General features: G+C 37.6%; 1 non-coding gene across 1 annotated transcript; it reads right to left on the bottom strand.

Moving 5' to 3' along the window:
• Positions 1-4,039: 4,039 nt before the first annotated feature.
• TRNAR-ACG (transfer RNA arginine (anticodon ACG)) lies at positions 4,040-4,112 on the bottom strand. The gene has a single exon. It is a non-coding gene; the product is annotated as a tRNA-Arg (tRNA).
• Between the last annotated feature and the right edge of the window lie 4,021 nt (positions 4,113-8,133).

Genomic DNA, 8,133 nt, shown 5'->3' with positions numbered 1-8,133 from the left:
TGTCTGTCACATGCTTTATGTAAGCTCAATTTTTGGCGCTGTTGTAGGACTAGGGAATTAAGGGCATGTACCCTACTTGAGAAAGCGCTATACCACCACCATCTGACCTGGATCGAAATCATTAACAGCACTAAGTAGGCCTTCCCCACTTTCTATTGAATATGTCAATATTTGAATCCACACCAAGAAGAGGAATGAGTTCATCAGACACCTTTTTTGTAAGTTTTTTTGTTAGGATGCTTTGAAAATCATAGGTTTTTTTTTTTTAATGACTAAAAACCTTCCTAGTCAGTTAATGGGCTAACCCTTTATGAAGTGAACCACGGTAGTCCATTGATCTCACCAACCGGGGCTGCACTTGTCTGGCAAGAACAGTTGGTGCACATCACCTTGTGTTGGGACATTGCAAGTTTGAATCTCAATGGTATGGTTGTATAACTGGTAGAGGTCTGACTAACCCCAGCTTTCTCTGTAAAAAAAAAAGGTAGTCCATTGATCGCCATGACTTACAGGGACTAACCAGTAAAAGCGGTGCGAACATCCTGAAAGTAATGGGATTTGATCTGGTGTTCTTCATCTCAAGCATCTTCACACATGCCCTGCCAGCCAAGTGTGCTTCAAAAACCATAGTTGTAAGTGTTTTTTTGCTTGAGCTGAATTGGTAGATGCATTTATCATTGCTTATTTATTACAAAAATGCCTTGGATCAAATTAATTTAATGAAAAGCATGAATATCATTAAGTTTTTATGTGAGTTGGCTTTTTTTTTAAAAACACATAAACATGAATGTTCTGTTGAGTAAACTGTGACAAACACATTTACCGGCTCAGATCAATCGAAAAACACCTGAAACTATAATTATTGAAATATCCTAAGAAGGGACCTAATGAAAATTTGTTCTAACATTTATATCCGTATACTTTTGCCTTCATCCAAAGCTATAATGCTACAATTATTAGGGTTTTAAAGGTAGCACCAGATCCATCTGACCGTTGATAGATAACTCATCAGGTTATTCTTATGAATGGAAGCATGAAAAGTATCAGATCTAATGTGTTCGGTTTGATTGGTACTCTATACTAGGAAATATCATTCGGCTTATCAGTCTTTCTCGCTCAATATTCAACCATAGAATCCAATATGGTTTTTTGTTCAACTTGAATTTCATAATTAAATAAAAGTTATTTAAACATTAAACTAGGTATATTTAACTATAGATGGATTCAACCTTGTTAAAATAACTAAAATATCCTTTAAAAAAATGGCATTTGAGAAATGCATGATTATTTTTTGAAGTAAAAAAAAGGTAACTTTGATAGATTCATAAAGTCACTCAAAAAAGCAAATGCATCTTCAAAAAATGTCATTCTTTTAAAAGTATTTTAATCATTTTAATATGATTGAATGTAGTTAATGTCAAGCACAACTAGTTTAATGTTAAATTAACCTATTAAATGATAGTTCATTTTATCACATGCTAATTCTTTGAAAACCATGAGTTTAAGTATTGCTAGTGGCATGTCATGACAAAACTAGTAGGACCTAGCAATGTTGTCTAAATCAAACGAAATCAGCCTAAACAAGCTTATTCGAATATTTCGATACCCAAGGAGTGTAGCCTTAAATACTAAACTCTCTGAATTTTCTGCATGAATTGAACCCAACCGTGGAAAATAATGTTTGAACCCTCACCGATAGCTCACTGATTCCATGATCAGAAGATGCATTTTGATAAAAGATGTGTTATGACATTTAGGCTACGTTTGGCTGCTCCTTTCAAAAAACATGATTCAGAATCGCTTTCTAATTTGCTTGAGATTCAGAATCACATGGGTTCTCATGTGATTTTGAATCTTAAGCAAATTAGAAAGAGAATCGTTTGCAAAGGCAAATGAGATTCACTTTCTCACAGCTTAACTTTTTATGTTCGTCTGCTTATACAAATCAGATTCACTTTCTCATTTAAATGTGAAAGTAAATCACAATGAACATACTGAACGTGACCTTAGTGCTTTTTCCTACTTCAAAAGACATACAATCTTGCCATATCCTAGAAAATCTCATATAACATAAAAAGATAATGTGCTTGCTCCTTCCTGCCAAATCCTTGGAAGCCAACGGTTAGAAACAGATGCCATTAAAAACCTAGAAGGATGGACAATAACCTATACATCCACCAAAGGGAAGGTCTTCGCTCGTTCTTTCGTGGATTGGTATCTACAATTGCAGCTAGGAGTGTCAAGGGGTCGGGTTTGGTTCAAACCCAGGTGAAACCAGACTTGGACCAGATTTTTGGGTATGGTATCGGGTCCAGACCTGGGTCTAATCGGGTCTACTATAAGAGAAAGCATACACAGACAGGATAAGAACTACATGAACCATACCTGATAAAATAATAGTTTTTATCATTTTTACATTGAAAAATTGCTGGTCTTAATCGGTCGGGTATAAAATTTCACAAACTATACCCGGGTCCGTGTATTAATCAGACCTTTGGGTCTGGACCCCGGTCATAATCAGGTCTTCTTATTTGTCACCATGCCCAGACCCTATAGGGTTTGGTCCGGGTAAACCCGACCCGTTGACGTCCCTAATTGCAACATGCAGTCATAAAGCCTCCTAATTTTCTAGGTTGCAGTAAACTAGTTGAATGTATGCTCTTGTATCCCTTTAGATGTTTTTTTCATTTTTCTTTCCCTTTCTCTGAGGTTGGCTAGGTTGTGGCCTTCGGTAACAATGATTAAAGGAAGGTAAGGTGGAAGCAAATCCGTCCATTACCAATTTTTCTTGAAAATCGGCAGAACCAATTTTCTGTTATGTTTTAATATTTATAATAACTATAATATTTTTGTTGGATATTTCATTCATATTCTAGGAACTGCTTGGACCTATAGGTCATCATTTACTTTATTCTATATTTTCATAATTTTTCCTGAACTCTTATTTTCATGGTCTTTTGAAGTTTTTTCAAAAATCAAAATTTTTAAAAGGACAAATCAAAATGATTCGATTCAAGGATGATTATCTAAATCATTTTGAAAAAAAGCCATTATAACAACATTGGGACCAAGAATAATACATCCTGATAAGAAAGTTCAACCAAGAAAACACTTCATTGGTCTATCAATAATATAAACTTTGGAAGTTATCAATGACCTCAAGAAGTAACCAAGATTAGAATAAATTGATGATGGGATTAGGCCCTTATATTTTATATGGTCGGCAACTGCCATGTTCATTGTAATGGAGAAAAGCCCATACAAGAAAACAATTGATAATTTAATTAAGAATAATATACAGGGAGTTAGCTGCAAGTAATCCGTTTGATAAGGAATGATATTATATTAAGTTGATGCCTTAAAAGGTGTATTGCGGCATAAACACTCATATGCACTTTAATATTTTCTAGAGAAGAATAAAATCTAAAGTTTCAAATGTAATATATATATATATATATATATTCCATATTTTAATTGTCTAAATGTGATTGGTGTAATGGGATCTAAATAAATTTTGATGCAGAGCATGATTTGGAAAAATGAATCCAATTGGATATTCTTTTCAGGTTCCAGATCAGATGCATACAATGTGTGAATCCATGATTCTAAATCAGATTCATCATTGTATTCAGAATAGCTTTCCACTAAGTTAGGGCTGTACACATTTTCCGGTATCCGTCAATTCGGATATTTGCCGGATTTGGTCACAAAAAAATCAAAACCATATACACATTCTATTATAATCGGATATGGTTTTGACTTACCAAATGCATCTAAACCGAAACAAATTCAGTCGGACATTAGAAAAAAATCGATTCATTAACATCCCTAGTGATAGACACCAAGGCAATGCGCGATTAAAGGAAAAAAAAACTTGGTTGATTAGAACTTAAACATCGCATGCTCAAGCACGATAAGTTAATTGTCAACTTGATAATCGGTGCAACTCTTTGGCTATTAATTTGTGTTGGGTGCGTCTATTGTTTGAATGAAATAAAAAAATGAATAAAAATAAATAACATAACAAAAATACTTTCTTCGACTCCACTGGGGATCGAACCCAGAATCTCTGGTTCCGTAGACCAGCGCCTTATCCATTGGGCCATGGAGTCACATTTGGTGGGGTGTCTTGATTTAATTTTGATGATTCTGAACCATTCACCATAGCCCTCCCAGGATCTAGTCCGGGTAATTTACTCTTAAGGGTAAGCTTGATTGCTCCGATTTCAAGTTCTTGGAATCAGAAGATTTGAGCGACTTGTATCCCTGGACTAAATTGAGACCCAAGTCATTCAAATTAGGGGTGTCAATGGGTCGGGTTTGGTTTGGACCCAGGTAGAATCAGACTTCGACCTGATTTTTGGGTATGGTATCAGGTTCGGATCCGGGTCTAATCAGGTCCACTATAAGAAAAACCATACCCAGACTTGATAATAACTACATGAACTAGATCCAGACCATATCCGGTAAAACCATAATTTTTATCATTTTTACATTGAAAAAATGTGGGTCTTAATCGGAACTAGGGTTGGGTCCAGGTCTGGTATAAAATTTCACAAACTATACCCGGGTTCATGTATTAATTGGACACTTGGGTCCGGACCAGAGTCTTGATCAGGTATTCCTATTTATCACCATACCCGGACCCTATAGGGTTTGGTTCAGGTCGGGTCGGGTAAACCCGATCCGTTGACACCCCTAATTCAAATGCACCCTAAATTGCACCGTCTCATTAATACTATTCAAATGGCACACATGAACACGCATTAACCAGTCAACGAGGGTGCTTTTGATTGATTGGACAAGTGCTGCTGGGACACTCCAGGCAGTGTTTGTCCAGTATACGAGTCGCACCCAGCCCAGTGTGGCTCTTGCATCCTGTAGGGTTACAAACGGATCGGATTCAGGAAGGGCTTTTTGCAAGTTTTGGCTGTTCTGGATCCGATCAGATCCTACCCCACTCTCCAATTTATTTTGTGATCTGAAATCCAAAACTGTTTGCTTCCTAGCATCCTGAATGCCACATTAAAATGTAGGCCACGGGAAGCAGTTTGTCTTTGTTGTTCCTGCATATAAAAAGCCCCGTAGGGACACACAACCTGAGGTATTCTATTCAATGTTGTTAAAATCAGTTCACAAGGTATAGTCATTCTTTTTGTAAGTTTGCTATGATTTTGTGTACTTTTGTTTATTCCTTTGGGATCTGCCAGTTTGCCTTTTGAAAAAAAAAAAAATCAATTCACTAGGTGAATCAGTCTCATAAAAAAATGGAAAAAAATTGAATCAAATTGAATTAATCTTAAATAAGCCCTCTTACCATATACCATCAGATGACATGTGTCATTAAAAAATAAAAAAAAATGCTACCTCTTAAAAATTATTAAAAAAATGAATTCAATTGGTCACTTTTGAATCGACTTTGGGCCAATTTAGTGATGGAGCCACATACTGGCCCACCTTGACCCTGAAATCCCCAATAAAGGGGTTTGGTTCATGGTGGACAGTGTTCACCCTGACCCGAATGTTGTGTCCTGGCTAATCTATATATATACAAAAACAAACACATTTGTTAATTTGAGACTGATTTTCACAACTTTGTTATGCATTGGACATGACAGGTGAAAGGAGACAGGAATGGGGTTTGAAGTAAATGGTCCATGTGGAGTACTGAGGAGAAGGTGTCAAGAAGCATGTTGGTTTTTTTGGCACGCATTTCATTAAACATACATATCGAACTTGTTAACTTTGTGTTTTTTGATAGTTCAAAACTTAAAACCTTGTCATTATATAGTCGCATCTTGCAATTATTAAACATAATGCTTCATTTGCAAGTTTTGTTGATGTAGCATTTTTTTTTCTTGAATGCATTTTGATAATGTCGTGTATACAAGACCTTTAGATGTTTTAAAAGGTTCCTATAAATGTATGCAGATGGTTGTTGAATAGAAGTTATCAAAAGTTCTGGAACAAAACTAGTCTTACTAGCCTATTTTGTTAGTGATTATTTGGGATGGCAGTGGACCGGGGCGGGGGCGGGGGCGGGGGCGGGGGACAAGGTCTCCACCCCCACCCTGTTTCAAAATCCGAACCTCCATCCCCACCTCCATTCCCGCACGGGGATGGATTTTAACCTCCATCCCCGCCTCCATCCCCGTTTCATGTCCAAACGGAGGCAAGGCAGGGCGGCCCCGTTTCCCCTTAGTCTATAGTCATCCCTTAAAGGATTGGGGATGGGATGGGGTGGGGCTAGGCGGAGATTGGGACTGGGACTGGGACGGGGCAGGGCGGGGAAAAGCGTAAGTCCATCCTCGCCTCCATCCCTGCACGGGGATAGATTTTAGCCTTCATCCCCGTTTCATGCCCTTCATCCCCGGTGCAACCGGGGCGAGGTGGGGTGGAGCCCCGTTGTCCCCCGGTCCACTGCCATCCCTACTGATTATGCATTTTGATAATATTTTGTATACAAGACTTTTGAATGTATGCACATGGCTAATGAGCTAAACAATAGTTAGAATGGCTTATTTTGTTATTGTTGTTTCTACATTTTGCTAATGTTTTGTGTAAGTACTCTTTAAATGTATGTTGATGTTTGATGATGTTACACTATTATTATTTTTTTCTCAATTTATTTTTTAATAGATAAACAAATTTAGCATGTTATATCATTTGCTAAACAAAACTAGTCTTATTGCTTGATCTTGTTCCTACTTGGTTGTGAAGAATATTGTTTTTGTGAATAAGTATTTTATTTTAACTCTAAAACATTCTTTAGAATGAGATGTCCCTCTAACAGGTTATATTATTTTGTTACTATTGTGTTAGGAAATTAACAAACTTAATGTTATTTTGCTATGGCTCTTTGCTGCATTATTTGATTAATAACAACCAAAAGATAAAAATCTTTTGATTTATGTATTTGAATTCAGAAAGATCAAGTCACTCGTAATTTCACGAGTTCGAGTCCAGCTCATACGAGCTCATGAACTGAACAACCTTCATAATATTGTGAGTTTGCGCTCAAGCTGACCAGATATTTGAACTGTCCATGAGACGAGTATCCGAGTACATGATGTTCATGAGAGAAAGGCGCGTGGCGAACACGAGCCAAGTTCAAGTTATATAATGAGTTTAACGAGCTGAGTCAGAACACCTTTTGTTCAGTTCGTTCGACTCGATTACCAGCCCTAGTACTTGTGCAATCTACAGGCTTATCTGATTTTGGGCAAGCAGGCCTTTAAAGACTTGAGTCCAAATCTGATCTGATATTCTATCTACATTTGAACCAGGACAACCTTGATCTAACACGTTACATGTCTAAAATTGCATGGTTATAATAAGATCCATGAAATGGATGATATCATTCGGGTACAAGGTAATCCAACCAGATGTGTGCCCCGGACCTAGCAGGCTGATCTGGCATATAATCATCTGAGACCCACCAAGAGGGTCCATCTCTGATCAGGATCCAGCCCACGCTTAGTCCTATTTCTGGATCCCCTTGAACCAAACTACCTCACTTGTGGTTAGGGATGTAAATGAATCGATGTGACCGATACCATATTAGACTGATAGGATGTTGACTAAACTGATTTGAATTCGGATTCAGATTCGGATTCAGATGGTGAAAAGCTCATACCAGTTTTTTTTTTTTTACATATAAACAGATTCAGATATCCATCAAATTCTGACATTTGTTAGATTCTGTAATAAAAAACCAAAACCATATCCACATCCAATTATAATGGGATATGGTTTTGGCTCAATGCAACTAAACGAAATAAAGGAAATGGAATTCGGTCGGATAAAATTATCCGATTCATTCATTGACATCCCATTTTGAACTTGGAACAGCTACTTTTTCTTTCCTTTTTTTTCTCTTTCCAAGAGTAACACAACCAGTGTTGTGAGAGGCATAGGCCTTAATACCTGAAGCGTACGCCTCATAGGCGAAGCGCACGCTCAAGGTATTGAGGCGTTGCATTGAGGCGTTTCAGGCTTGAAACACACGCTTCACTCATGTGAAGCGCATGCCTCAAGTTGAAACGCGCTTCGCTTTAGAGCGTACGCATCTGTGTAGACCACCCCTTTCCTGCCAAAATCCGCCGCCGGGGTCACCCCTGGGCAGGGGCGTAG

This window comes from Nuphar pumila, chromosome 13 (genome assembly GCF_984573655.1).
Source record: "Nuphar pumila chromosome 13, dmNupPumi1.hap1.1, whole genome shotgun sequence".
Classification (NCBI taxonomy): domain Eukaryota; kingdom Viridiplantae; phylum Streptophyta; class Magnoliopsida; order Nymphaeales; family Nymphaeaceae; genus Nuphar; species Nuphar pumila.
This window is presented reverse-complemented; position numbering and strand designations above follow the sequence as displayed.